Source organism: Schistocerca cancellata, chromosome 5, assembly GCF_023864275.1.
Source record: "Schistocerca cancellata isolate TAMUIC-IGC-003103 chromosome 5, iqSchCanc2.1, whole genome shotgun sequence".
Classification (NCBI taxonomy): domain Eukaryota; kingdom Metazoa; phylum Arthropoda; class Insecta; order Orthoptera; family Acrididae; genus Schistocerca; species Schistocerca cancellata.
In genome coordinates, this window is record NC_064630.1 from 772,028,461 (window position 1) to 772,041,896 (window position 13,436).

At 41.9% G+C, this 13,436-nt stretch overlaps 1 long non-coding RNA gene across 1 annotated transcript in view; it reads left to right on the plus strand.

Annotated features, from left to right (window-relative positions):
• The window catches only part of LOC126188017 (uncharacterized), a 30,329-nt gene extending 20,010 nt beyond the window's left edge, over window positions 1-10,319 (plus strand). Inside the window, exons 2-3 of the long non-coding RNA XR_007537818.1 lie at window positions 3,889-3,968; window positions 10,159-10,319. This is a non-coding gene — a long non-coding RNA (uncharacterized LOC126188017). The remainder of the gene's footprint in view (window positions 1-3,888; window positions 3,969-10,158) is intronic.
• Window positions 10,320-13,436: the final 3,117 nt, after the last annotated feature.

Consider the following 13,436-nt stretch of genomic DNA (forward strand, 5'->3'; position numbering starts at 1 on the left):
AGCGACTCAGGTGTCTCTGCGGTCTCAGCTCATGCAGTAATACAGCTCGCGGCTCGACCTGCTCGACTCAGCGCCTCTGCATCGGAGTTCGTCCCCACTGGATATTGTTCTTCGTAGTAATGCCGCTATGTATATTACATTATTATGTTATGTATACATCAATTGTTTTTATTTTATTTTTAATTGTTTAAACTGATTAGATTAGGTTCCTGATGACTCCTCTTACTAAAGGATTTTTATTATAGACACTCGAATTAACGCTTTAATTACGAGCGAACCAATAAACGTATCGCAAAATGTGATACACCAATATTTTCCTTGTTTTATTCTGCGTAAGGCTATATGCAGAACTTTCGTTTTACAGTCAAATTTATATATTTTTTTTCTTATTCTGGTACGGATTTTGCGATTTTAGGCGTCTTCGAAAGGAAACGTTCACTTTAAAAATATATGGCTTGCGATGTATTTGTATGAGGTTAATGAAATTTTAATACGTTATAGCCAAATATATTGTTAATGTAAATCTCAAGTTACAACATTTTCCGATCACCCAAAAAACCACGATAGTGCAAAATAAATCAATAATCAAAAACTTTGTCATATCGTGGACATTTCAATAAACAATACAAAATTCTTACTCATTATCTGTGTTACTTCAAAATAGGATCAAATAAGATCAAAATACAGGTATAGTACTGGAATAAACCAAGTTTAAAGGGCAATGTGCCTTCCATTTATTTTATATTGTAAATGAGTGGTGAGTCATGAAAAAGAGCTAATTCATTTCAGGGAGTGAACAGTCCTGATCCAATCTCTGAAAAGAACAGTTTTGCCCATCTCTACATCGCACGGCCGACGTCTTTAATTTACTGAATGAATATTTCGATGATCGTGTGATTGCTTTGGGCTATCCGAAACATACAGGAGGCGGCGTGGATTGGCCTCCCTATTCGCCAGACATGAACCCCTGTGACTTCTTTCTGTGGGGACACTTGAAAGACCAGGTGTACCGCCAGAATCCAGAAACAATTAAACAGCTGAAGCAGTACATCTCATCTGCATGTGAAGCCATTCCGCCAGACACGTTGTCAAAGGTTTCGGGTAATTTCATTCAGAGACTACGCCATATTATTGCTACGCATGGTGGATATGTGGAAAATATCGTACTATAGAGTTTCCCAGACCGCAGCGCCATCTGTTGTTGACAATTGTAACTACTGTAATTTCGAAAGTTTGTCTGCCTGAAAATGTACTGTTGTCCCAAGCATATTGCAACAAACGGTGTATTTCTATCGCTGCTCGTTTAGTTTTTATTACCGTTTCAAATATACCGGTCATTTTTGAAACACCCTGTATACCAAATTTTGCTTACTTTGCAAGATCGGCTTTCAAAATACAAACAAAAATAACATATTCTTACGAATTTTGGTAGAGGAAATAATAAGAAAACAAATTTTACTTTGTGCATATACATTTATACACTGAAAACAATTTATTTTTAATACTTGTTTGGTATAATTTTAAAAAAACCAACTTAACATCCAAACCACTTAATTATTTTTCCAGGCAATAGCTTTTTTTACAAAAACTGCAAGGTATATTTATGAATTCCAATACATATCTAAAACTTTACCTGTAAACTAACTCTAGCATCCCCTTAACAACTAACTCCATTCCTTATTGTAAGTCTTTTAGCCAAGAACATTCAGGGATATCAATTTTGCATTTCATTTTCTGCATTAGTCAATTATTAAAGTGTTCCACATTCTTGGGTGTACATTTCCATATCTTTCCTTTCACATTCTTGTGGAATGTCCCTATGTCTTTTCTGTTGTTAGATGCATAATGCCCAGTCCACCATATTTAGATGCAACGTAACTATTCCTTTTAAGCAAGTTAAAGAAATAGGAATAAATGTTTATAAACAGATTTTTTGTGTATCCTTTAATACAGTGAACATGCTTGGATCAATGATTTCTTCAAGTACTTCAATGTGCGTCGCATTTCCATTGCTATTTGTAGTCAATTCAGATATTTTATATTCCCCAATGACATCCAGATATTTATGTATGTGTGTGTAAAGTAATTTGTAAGCCTTGCTTGCACATGTGCAGTGACTTCTTCCTTTACTTGTACCAGTTTATATTGTTTCGTTATGACAGTTGTTTTCACAATATACCACAATTTTAGTTTTTTGACTTTGATTTCCTCCACCTTCAGATTTCTTTCACATATACATAATCTGTTACTACATTCACTAGGGATTGGTTAAAACCTGTACAATATATATTTTTCTTTTTCTTAAGACCTGTGGGAACAACATTTAACCTGCAACCAGCTGTAATTTGGCAATATTTATATTTGATGGAATTATGGAGAAAAATGTCCTGGATCGAAAAAAATATCCTCTCAAACTTTACTGTAACACTTACATATAATATTTTTGTTGCTCTGTTGGAGTCTGTGTTACTAACACTTTACAGGTAGATAATTATAGCTATAAGCAGACAGAACATAGTTTACAATATTTCCTCTTTCTTGTTTGTCTGGAGGGTTTACTTGCACACCAGTCAACTTCTGTCTGTTCTTAGAGCCCAGTAGCAAATTGCTGAATGATTGTAACACAGCACAGAATTTGTTTTATAAGCTATTCAATAACCTACACCACATAAAAGCAACTGGCACATGCTAAAGTGAAGCACATTATAAATACTGTTTGGTGGAACAAACCATCAACTCTGTAGTCGTGTATTGTAGCTTCCAGTCTGGTAATACCTTGTTCTTTAGCCAAGATGGACATAGTCACATGTCTGAGCAGTTTATAAAATTGATAGTTACTGGTATTTTTTTATATCCCAGAATTTGTGACGAAATATATTCTTGTTATTTGTCTTTACTCTACAATTGAGCTCATCCACATTCAGCAGCCTGTTATAATTCTCCACAATCACAGTGCTTATTCTGTGGTAGTTTTCTTGCATTCAGAAGTTGTGGTTTGATGTTGGGTAACCAAACATCTGAATTCTGTCAAAAATCCCAACAAAATCCTACATTACATCCAGGTTGATAATCTACATAATAATCAGCTACAGATAGCTGCTACAATATCTGAGACAGCTCATCCATTAGTACAGCCATTTTAATATGAGCCAGTTCCTCTTTATACTGTACAACAACAAGATTTTTATCTTTCCTGGAAATTATTTCTAGTGCTTCCTTGTCAATTTTTTCTAGTATATCTCTTGCTGTCGGACTGTCATTCTCATGTAGGAGAGGTAGCAGATGTCTTGCAGAGATCAGCTTGGAAAATCCGTCATATAGATAATTATTAAATGCCCCACACATTTTCTTCTTTAATGTTACAGACTGTCCCTTCTGTAATTGTTCTTCGCAGTCCACTTCATCACAGGTTTTAAAAACCATGATGTCATCACAAAATGGTTCTGTAATGAGCATAAGCACATTTAAATTCTATGGCTATAGCACTGACACATTGAACTCTGCTGCGACTAGTCATTTTGTTGCCCCTTCGACCAAGGCAATCATGTACCTCATGGGCATACTGACCTGCTGATTCCTGTCATGTTGAACTACGCCGAAAATCCGTCACAGGCAGAGCAGATCTGTCCACCCTGGCGAAGGCACTGACAACAGCTGGACAATGCCACCAGCATATTCAAGTTGCATTCAGTAGTGCCTTAAAGTACAGCATTATAAAACTATCAGCTACAGTAAATGTCCTGCATAGAAACAAAATAAACCATTGATACAGTTCACTGACATTATGTGTGCTTGTGGTACTTTAGCAAGTTTAGTGAATCCCAGCATCTGCTATGCTTGGCTACACATTGGACACTGTTACTAACAACTCTGTGCCTTCCTTTGCAGGTGTGCTTGCTGGCTGTTCTCCACCTGATTACTGCACCTGAGGCTGGCGCATTCTTCTTGCCCTTCTGGTGTTTCAAGTTGTGAGTGAACAAATACTGTATTTATCATACATGTTAAATGATCACAGTACATGACACACTTTCCTTCACTCTGATTGGAAAACCGGAAACAAATATCATTGTATCATATATCACCTTTTCAACAACAGGAGGGAATGCAAGTGTATGTGTATTCTATGAATTGTTGTCTACCTACAAAATTTGTTCATGGCATCATCACTGGAGATGAAAAATTATAGTTTTCATTGAGACCCATCAGTACCAATGCAATGCCAATCTGGAGGCAAATTTGACCTTTCATCTTTGGGTGCCTGCATGCAGGGGCCAATGCATGATGTCATCAGTGACCTTCCACCTTGATCACATGATGTTATTAATAACCTTGAACACATTATACAATCTTTCTCTCCCACCTCATCCCACTCTCCTCCCCTTGTCCACCAAGCAGAACCTAGAAGATTACCAGCCATTGAAATGAAACTGACCCATCAGATGCATCTGCCATGTTCAAAAGCATCTGAACTACCTTTATTATCTATTAAAAATACGAAAAAAGTATTTGTGTCAAATACTGTACCTATCATCTAGCATGTGTACACACAGCACCAAAAAAATAGGTAATGGGTAACTTACAATGTTTTCACATTAGAAATATCAAAATACTGGTACTTAAAAAATATTTACATTCAGATCATTGGACTACATGAGGCAATGAACTCATGGTAGAAAGATAAAACTTTCATGATCTGATGTTTTTACAAATTTTTTCAGTAATACTTCACCTCATGAAGGGGGGGGGGGAGAATAAAACACATCATGTACTACACTAGAAAAATTTAATAATTATTATTCAAGATTAATATAGCCTTTTTTTACATTATATTTTGCGCATGCCTGTGGTAATGTGTTTATCCACTGGCATTACTTTTTTGAAACAATTTAGCACAGAGAACCATATTAAAATGCATTCTGATGAGACATTTAATGGATTGTACAACTTAAACTCCATATTTTTGTAATATGCAAGGATAACTTCATATCCAAATATGAGACATAAACACTTAACATGACCAAATAAGAAGATGGTGTAACCTTCATTTGAAGTATAAAAACATGAGTGTGGATTCTCAAATTGATTTCCACTTAGGTATTTCCAAGCCTAAATTGTTATGTAACTGTATAAAATAACATGCTAAGCATGTAGTTGACAGTTTCTCCTATGCCTGAATGAGGCTATACAAAGAGATGAACTTGAACAAAAATAATTTTGATGAGATCTTTAATGTGTCAGTTCAATTACACTATATATTTTCATAATACTGAGAATAAATTTGTAATGCTCGAAGTATAAAATGTAAACAGACAATGTGGGCAAAGGAATAGATGGACAAGTTTCCATAAAAAGAGGAAACCCCATATTTCAAAAATATGATCATTCCACCAAAATAAAATAATTTTCACAATTAATAGTGATTTGGATTAGAAAATAGACACAGGATGCTTATCGTAATACATTAGTAGAATTATATGCCTTTGATCATGAACAAAAATTCGATTTTGCACCAGGATAATATTGTCTGTATTATCTATCAAAATGAATAAAAACTTTAAATATGAAACAGATAAAACTACTGTTGTACAAAACACATGTGGCACTACTGTCAGAACTTAATTATTTACAAAATTTTTTAAATATACACATGAGTAGCATATTGACACTATTGATGTAACTTACTGAAAAGTTGCAAATATTCACGAGAGTGGTTCGATTAGCAGTACAACACTCTACCAGGTTCAATGAACCCTCAAATTAAGCATTTCAACATCTAAAATGTCTGTTTTACACAGCAAAATACTCATAGCTCATATACTGATACTACTGATACAACTTACAGGTTAGTCAATGAGCTTAGTTCGCTCTTTGTACCACACATTAACAAACGAAAAATTATCTGTGTTGTGTATTAAAATATGTACAGATTTGTTCTATAACATTGCGGAACACTCATGATACTGAAAGGGTACTTGTTGATTAGGATAGTCTGGTCTTTGTACTAACCGACGCTATTCTTACATCTAAGTTGTATATATTATTTGACAGAAACTCATTGTCATTTTGCTAAAACTGATATCAAAGTCAGCCAGTCTTTACAGTGACCACTATGCTAGGGCAGTAACTTTATCTTGCAGTGCAAAACATTTGTCAAGTGCTGATGGTAATATACACTCCTGGAAATTGAAATAAGAACACCGTGAATTCATTGTCCCAGGAAGGGGAAACTTTATTGACACATTCCTGGGGTCAGATACATCACATGATCACACTGACAGAACCACAAGCACATAGACACAGGCAACAGAGCATGCACAATGTCGGCACTAGTACAGTGTATATCCACCTTTCGCAGCAATGCAGGCTGCTATTCTCCCATGGAGACGATCGTAGAGATGCTGGATGTAGTCCTGTGGAACGGCTTGCCATGCCATTTCCACCTGGCGCCTCAGTTGGACCAGCGTTCGTGCTGGACGTGCAGACCGCGTGAGACGACGCTTCATCCAGTCCCAAACATGCTCAATGGGGGACAGATCCGGAGATCTTGCTGGCCAGGGTAGTTGACTTACACCTTCTAGAGCACGTTGGGTGGCACGGGATACATGCGGACGTGCATTGTCCTGTTGGAACAGCAAGTTCCCTTGCCGGTCTAGGAATGGTAGAACGATGGGTTCGATGACGGTTTGGATGTACCGTGCACTATTCAGTGTCCCCTCGACGATCACCAGTGGTGTACGGCCAGTGTAGGAGATCGCTCCCCACACCATGATGCCGGGTGTTGGCCCTGTGTGCCTCGGTCGTATGCAGTCCTGATTGTGGCGCTCACCTGCACGGCGCCAAACACGCATACGACCATCACTGGCACCAAGGCAGAAGCGACTCTCATCGCTGAAGACGACACGTCTCCATTCGTCCCTCCATTCACGCCTGTCGCGACACCACTGGAGGCGGGCTGCACGATGTTGGGGCGTGAGCGGAAGACGGCCTAACGGTGTGCGGGACCGTAGCCCAGCTTCATGGAGACGGTTGCGAATGGTCCTCGCCGATACCCCAGGAGCAACAGTGTCCCTAATTTGCTGGGAAGTGCCGGTGCGGTCCCCTACGGCACTGCGTAGGATCCTACGGTCTTGGCGTGCATCCGTGCGTCGCTGCGGTCCGGTCCCAGGTCGACGGGCACGTGCACCTTCCGCCGACCACTGGCGACAACATCGATGTACTGTGGAGACCTCACGCCCCACGTGTTGAGCAATTCGGCGGTACGTCCACCCGGCCTCCCGCATGCCCACTATACGCCCTCGCTCAAAGTCTGTCAGCTGCACATACGGTTCACGTCCACGCTGTCGCGGCATGCTACCAGTGTTAAAGACTGCGATGGAGCTCCGTATGCCACGGCAAACTGGCTGACACTGACGGCGGCGGTGCACAAATGCTGCGCAGCTAGCGCCGTTCGACGGCCAACACCGCGGTTCCTGGTGTGTCCGCTGTGCCATGCGTGTGATCATTGCTTGTACAGCCCTCTCGCAGTGTCCGGAGCAAGTATGGTGGGTCTGACACACCGGTGTCAATGCGTTCTTTTTTCCATTTCCAGGAGTGTAGAAAAGTTGTAACAAATTGCCCTATACACCATCATGTTATAGCAAAATTGTAACAAACTGCCTTATAGACCATTATGTAATAGCAAATTTGTAAGAGATTGCGGTATACATCGCCATGTAGTAGCATAATTGTAACATATTACTTTATTAGTAACTTATTACAGCATATTAAAGCACAAATTGCGCTATTAAAAAAACCTTAGTCATATTCTGCTGATGATGCCAGATTATGGTACTGTGCAAAACAATAAATAAATAAAATAAAATATAAAGCTATTCAGGCAGAGTGAGGATAGTTGAAACTCACCAGGGCGATGATCGTGTGCGGTCACATCTTCATCCTGGCAAGCGGCTGTTTGAAACATGCTCTGTGCTATGGCACAAGCCAGTGGCGACAGTGTTATGTTACTCACGACATTCGCCTGGACGCCATGGGACCGTGGTAGTCATCACAGGGAACATGACCGATGTGGACCAAATGAACATTATAGCTGATTACCTGCATCCCTTCATGGTTGATGCCTTCTCCAATAGTAATGGCATCTTCCAGCAAGATGACTGTTCTCGTCACAAGACCAGAATCATACTTCAGTGGTTTTAGGAGCATGACCGTATACTCACGTTGATGTGTTGGGCATGAAATTCACCTGATACGCACACGATTGCACATTTACGACGCTATTGGGTGGCAGACCTGTACCCATAAACCACCAGCTGGTAATTTTAGTGGAACTTTTTGACCCGTGGTTAGAGGTATAGTGCCAAATACCTCCGGAAAGACATCAAGGATTTTTCAAATGCACGTCATGCAGTCCGTCTGGTATTGAGTTCTGAAAGTGTACCAATACTGTATTAAGCTGTTTATCAACATACACTCCTGGAAATAGAAAAAAGAACACATTGACACCAGTGTGTCAGACCCACCATACTTGCTCCGGACACTGCGAGAGGGCTGTACAAGCAATGATCACACGCACGGCACAGCGGACACACCAGGAACCGCGGTGTTGGCCGTCGAATGGCGCTAGCTGCGCAGCATTTGTGCACCGCCGCCGTCAGTGTCAGCCAGTTTGCCGTGGCATACGGAGCTCCATCGCAGTCTTTAACACTGGTAGCATGCCGCGACAGCGTGGACGTGAACCGTATGTGCAGCTGACGGACTTTGAGCGAGGGCGTATAGTGGGCATGCGGGAGGCCGGGTGGACGTACCGCCGAATTGCTCAACACGTGGGGCGTGAGGTCTCCACAGTACATCGATGTTGTCGCCAGTGGTCGGCGGAAGGTGCACGTGCCCGTCGACCTGGGACCGGACCGCAGCGACGCACGGATGCACGCCAAGACCGTAGGATCCTACGCAGTGCCGTAGGGGACCGCACCGCCACTTCCCAGCAAATTAGGGACACTGTTGCTCCTGGGGTATCGGCGAGGACCATTCGCAACCGTCTCCATGAAGCTGGGCTACGGTCCCGCACACCGTTAGGCCGTCTTCCGCTCACACCCCAACATCGTGCAGCCCGCCTCCAGTGGTGTCGCGACAGGCGTGAATGGAGGGACGAATGGAGACGTGTCGTCTTCAGCGATGAGAGTCGCTTCTGCCTTGGTGCCAGTGATGGTCGTATGCGTGTTTGGCGCCGTGCAGGTGAGCGCCACAATCAGGACTGCATACGACCGAGGCACACAGGGCCAACACCCGGCATCATGGTGTGGGGAGCGATCTCCTACACTGGCCGTACACCACTGGTGATCGTCGAGGGGACACTGAATAGTGCACGGTACATCAAAACCGTCATCGAACCCATCGTTCTACCATTCCTAGACCGGCAAGGGAACTTGCTGTTCCAACAGGACAATGCACGTCCGCATGTATCCCGTGCCACCCAACGTGCTCTAGAAGGTGTAAGTCAACTACCCTGGCCAGCAAGATCTCCGGATCTGTCCCCCATTGAGCATGTTTGGGACTGGATGAAGCGTCGTCTCACGCGGTCTGCACGTCCAGCACGAACGCTGGTCCAACTGAGGCGCCAGGTGGAAATGGCATGGCAAGCCGTTCCACAGGACTACATCCAGCATCTCTACGATCGTCTCCATGGGAGAATAGCAGCCTGCATTGCTGCGAAAGGTGGATATACACTGTACTAGTGCCGACATTGTGCATGCTCTGTTGCCTGTGTCTATGTGCTTGTGGTTCTGTCAGTGTGATCATGTGATGTATCTGACCCCAGGAATGTGTCAATAAAGTTTCCCCTTCCTGGGACAATGAATTCACGGTGTTCTTATTTCAATTTCCAGGAGTGTATTTTCGCTAATCAAAACATGTGCAGTGTATTTAACTGTGGTTTTTTTGATTGTTACTTTAATTTTTGTGTCATATATATTAATAATATGAATTTAACCTTTCGCTAGGTCACTATAATGGTCATGAAACCCGACGGTAGAATTCTAGTTGACTGACAGACCAAAATAAGTAGACCAAAATAAGTTAATACTTAGAGGCAATTGTTCAATCATAACAAAGTTCGTTGTAGCATTTACGTACAGATTACAAATCTGAGTGTGATTGCAGTGCGAGGAAGTGGCGCCTGCCCTGGCTAGGCGAGGAGGATGGCCGGCACGAACACGTGCACTACCATAACCACAACCACAACCACGGGCACAGGCTGCCAGTGCCGCCACGCCGGCCGTTCTTCAGATAAGCAACGCACTGCGTCAACAGCTGAGCAGCATTTGCCCGCCCAACTACGAGGTAACTGCCACGTAAACCTGCAATATTGAGGACAGTTTTTTCAGTTATTCAGTTTTCATATTCTTTTATCATTTTATGTTAATTACACAGCATGAAATTTCCTTTTCCTTAAAAATTTAAATAGTTCAAATATTTGTAAAGAATGTTTAACTTTAAAAAGAAAATTTCCTTTTGTTTTAATGGGGAAGGTACGTAAGATGAGTATATCCTCAGCAACGCCAGAGATGTCACAGCACATTTTATTAATGCACACCTTATTAAATGTCTTCATATGTAAATGACTAACTAAATTTGGCCCAGAATTCAGTACCCCTTTAATGCAACTTTTTGATTAGAAAAGTCTCATAAAGAAAAAAAAAATTGTCCAGAAGAGGAATGTGGTCCTCTGATGAGCTCATGAAAGACGCAAGATTACTGGATGTGACACACACGAGGGCAGCGACGCCACCTGAGTGTTGGTCGGACCTTAGCAGTCGTGGAATCGACGACGGAAGACGTGGAAGTGTGAGCGAAAACGTCGATAAAATCAACATTTAGGACAGAGCCTTGAGAGTGCAAGAAAGATGACACAGTATGGCAAGAACGACAATGAAACAATTATATTCGACATAGTGTCTGACATGATCGTTCGCAGCTCGTGGTCTAGTGGCTAGCGTTGCTGCCTCTGGATCACGGGGTCCCGGGTTCGATCCCCAGCCGGGTTGGGAATTTTCTCTGCCTGAGGACTGGGTGTTTGTGTTGTCCTTGTGTTGTCCTCATCGTTACCTTATCTGCAAACATACTCCGCAATCCACCATACGGTGCGTGGCGGAGGGTACCTCGTACCACAAGTAGCATCTTCTCTCCCTGTTCCACTCCCAAACGGAAAGAGGGAAAAATGACTGCCTATATGCCTCTGTACGAGACCTAATCTCTCTTATCTCAGCTTTGTGGTCTTTCCACGAAATGTAAGTTGGTGACAGTAAAATTGTACTGCAGTCAGCCTCAAATGCTGGTTCTCTAAATTCCCTCAGTAGCGATTCACGAAAAGAACGCCTTGTTTCCTCTAGAGGCTCCCACCCGAGTTCCTGAAGCATTTCCGTAACACTCGCGTGATGATCAAACCTACCAGTAACAAATCTAGCAGCCCACCTCTGAATTGCTTCTATGTCCACCCTCAATCGGACCTCATAGGGATCCCAAACGCTCGAGCAGTACTCAAGAATAGGTCGTATTAGTGTTTTATAAGCGCTCTCCTTTACAGATGAACCACATCTTCCCAAAATTCTACCAATGAACCGAAGACGACTATCCGCCTTCCCCACAACTGCCATTACATGCTTGTCCCACTTCATATCGCTCTGCAATGTTACGCCCAAATATTTAATCGACGCGACTGTGTCAAGTGCTACACTACTAATGGAGTATTCAAACATTACAGGATTCTTTTTCCTATACATCTGCATTAATTTACATTTCTCTATATTTAGAGTTTGCTGCCATTCTTTACACCAATCACAAATCCTGTCCAAGTCATTTTGTATCCTCCTACACTCACTCAACGACGACACCTTCCCGTACACCAAAGCATCATCAGCAAACAGCCGCACATTGCTATCCACCCTATCCAAAAGATCATTTATGTTGATAGAAAACAACAGTGGACCTACCACACTTCCCTGCGGCACTCCAGATGATACCCTCACCTCCGATGAACACTGACCATCGAGGACAACGTACTGGGTTCTAAGAAGTCTTTGAGCCACTCACATATTTGGGAACCAATCCCATATGCTCGTACCTTAGTTAGGAGTCTGCAGTGGGGCACCGAGTCAAACGCTTTCCGGAAGTCAAGGAATATGGCATCCGTCTGATACCCTTCATCCATGGTTCGCAACATATCATGTGAAAAAAGAGCGAGTTGTGTTTCGCAGGAGCGATGCTTTCTGAAGCCGTGATGATGCATGGACAGCAACTTCTCTGTCTCAAGGAAATTCATTATATTCGAACTGAGAATATGTTCGAGATTCCTGGAACAAACCGATGTTAAGGATGTAGGTCTGTAATTTTGAGGATCCGTCCTTCTGCCCTTCTTATATACAGGCATCACCTACGCTTTTTTCCAGTCACTCGGGACTTTACGTTGGGCAAGAGATTCGCGATACATGCAAGCTAAGTAAGGAGCCAATGCAGTAGAGTACTCTCTGTGAAACCGAATTGGAATCCCATCAGGACCTGGTGATTTATTTATTTTCAACCCATTCAGCTGCTTCACAACCCCAGGAATGTCTATCACTATGTCCTCCATACGGGAATCCCTTATCATCATTTCCATAACGGGATGGCGACAAGAAGAGCATCCAGTTGCCCCTTAAATTAATCTGCGAAATCTGACCATAACCATGCAAAGTACTGTAATTAGTGCTGATTTTATGTACTAACAGCCAGTGCCGACAAAATGAAAAATCATAATTTACTTCTCAAAACGAATACTTGTAGTTTCCTTCTTCCATTTAATCATTGTCCCGCAAAACGTCGCTATGCGACGAGTGACACACTGAGTCAAGTCTCGCCGCCATCTTGAAGGTAAAACAGAGAACATAATTGGCATGTTCCAGAAACCGTCTTTTCAGTGACAGAAGACGGATCATGACAGACCGTTAAGCTAGAGGCTTTTGGGAGTCAGTGTTCAGATATAAATAGTCTGTCGCGGATTAAAATCTCCTTTTGTAGTCGGATTACATCATAGAAAAATTAAAACTGTTGTGCAAATTTACAGGGTCATAAACAGTAATAGACGTGTCTTATATGGCAAAATGAACATTGGCAAATGGAGAAATTAATTAATCATACTGCAACTACCAATTAACATTTATGGTGCTGGTTTCGTAGTTAACTGCCATTACCTGCGAATTGGCTACAATAAGTGGTGTTTTGGGAATTAAAAGTCGTGTGCATATTGGGTAATTGGAATTGCTACACATTATTATGTTTACTCGACTTTCTGCTTTATGTACACATATTTTCGTATCGCTAGTGTTGTCAAATACATAACAAAACACGTTAACGTTGTATTTACATTTCATTTACAGCAAATTTAATGTAAAGAAACATATAAA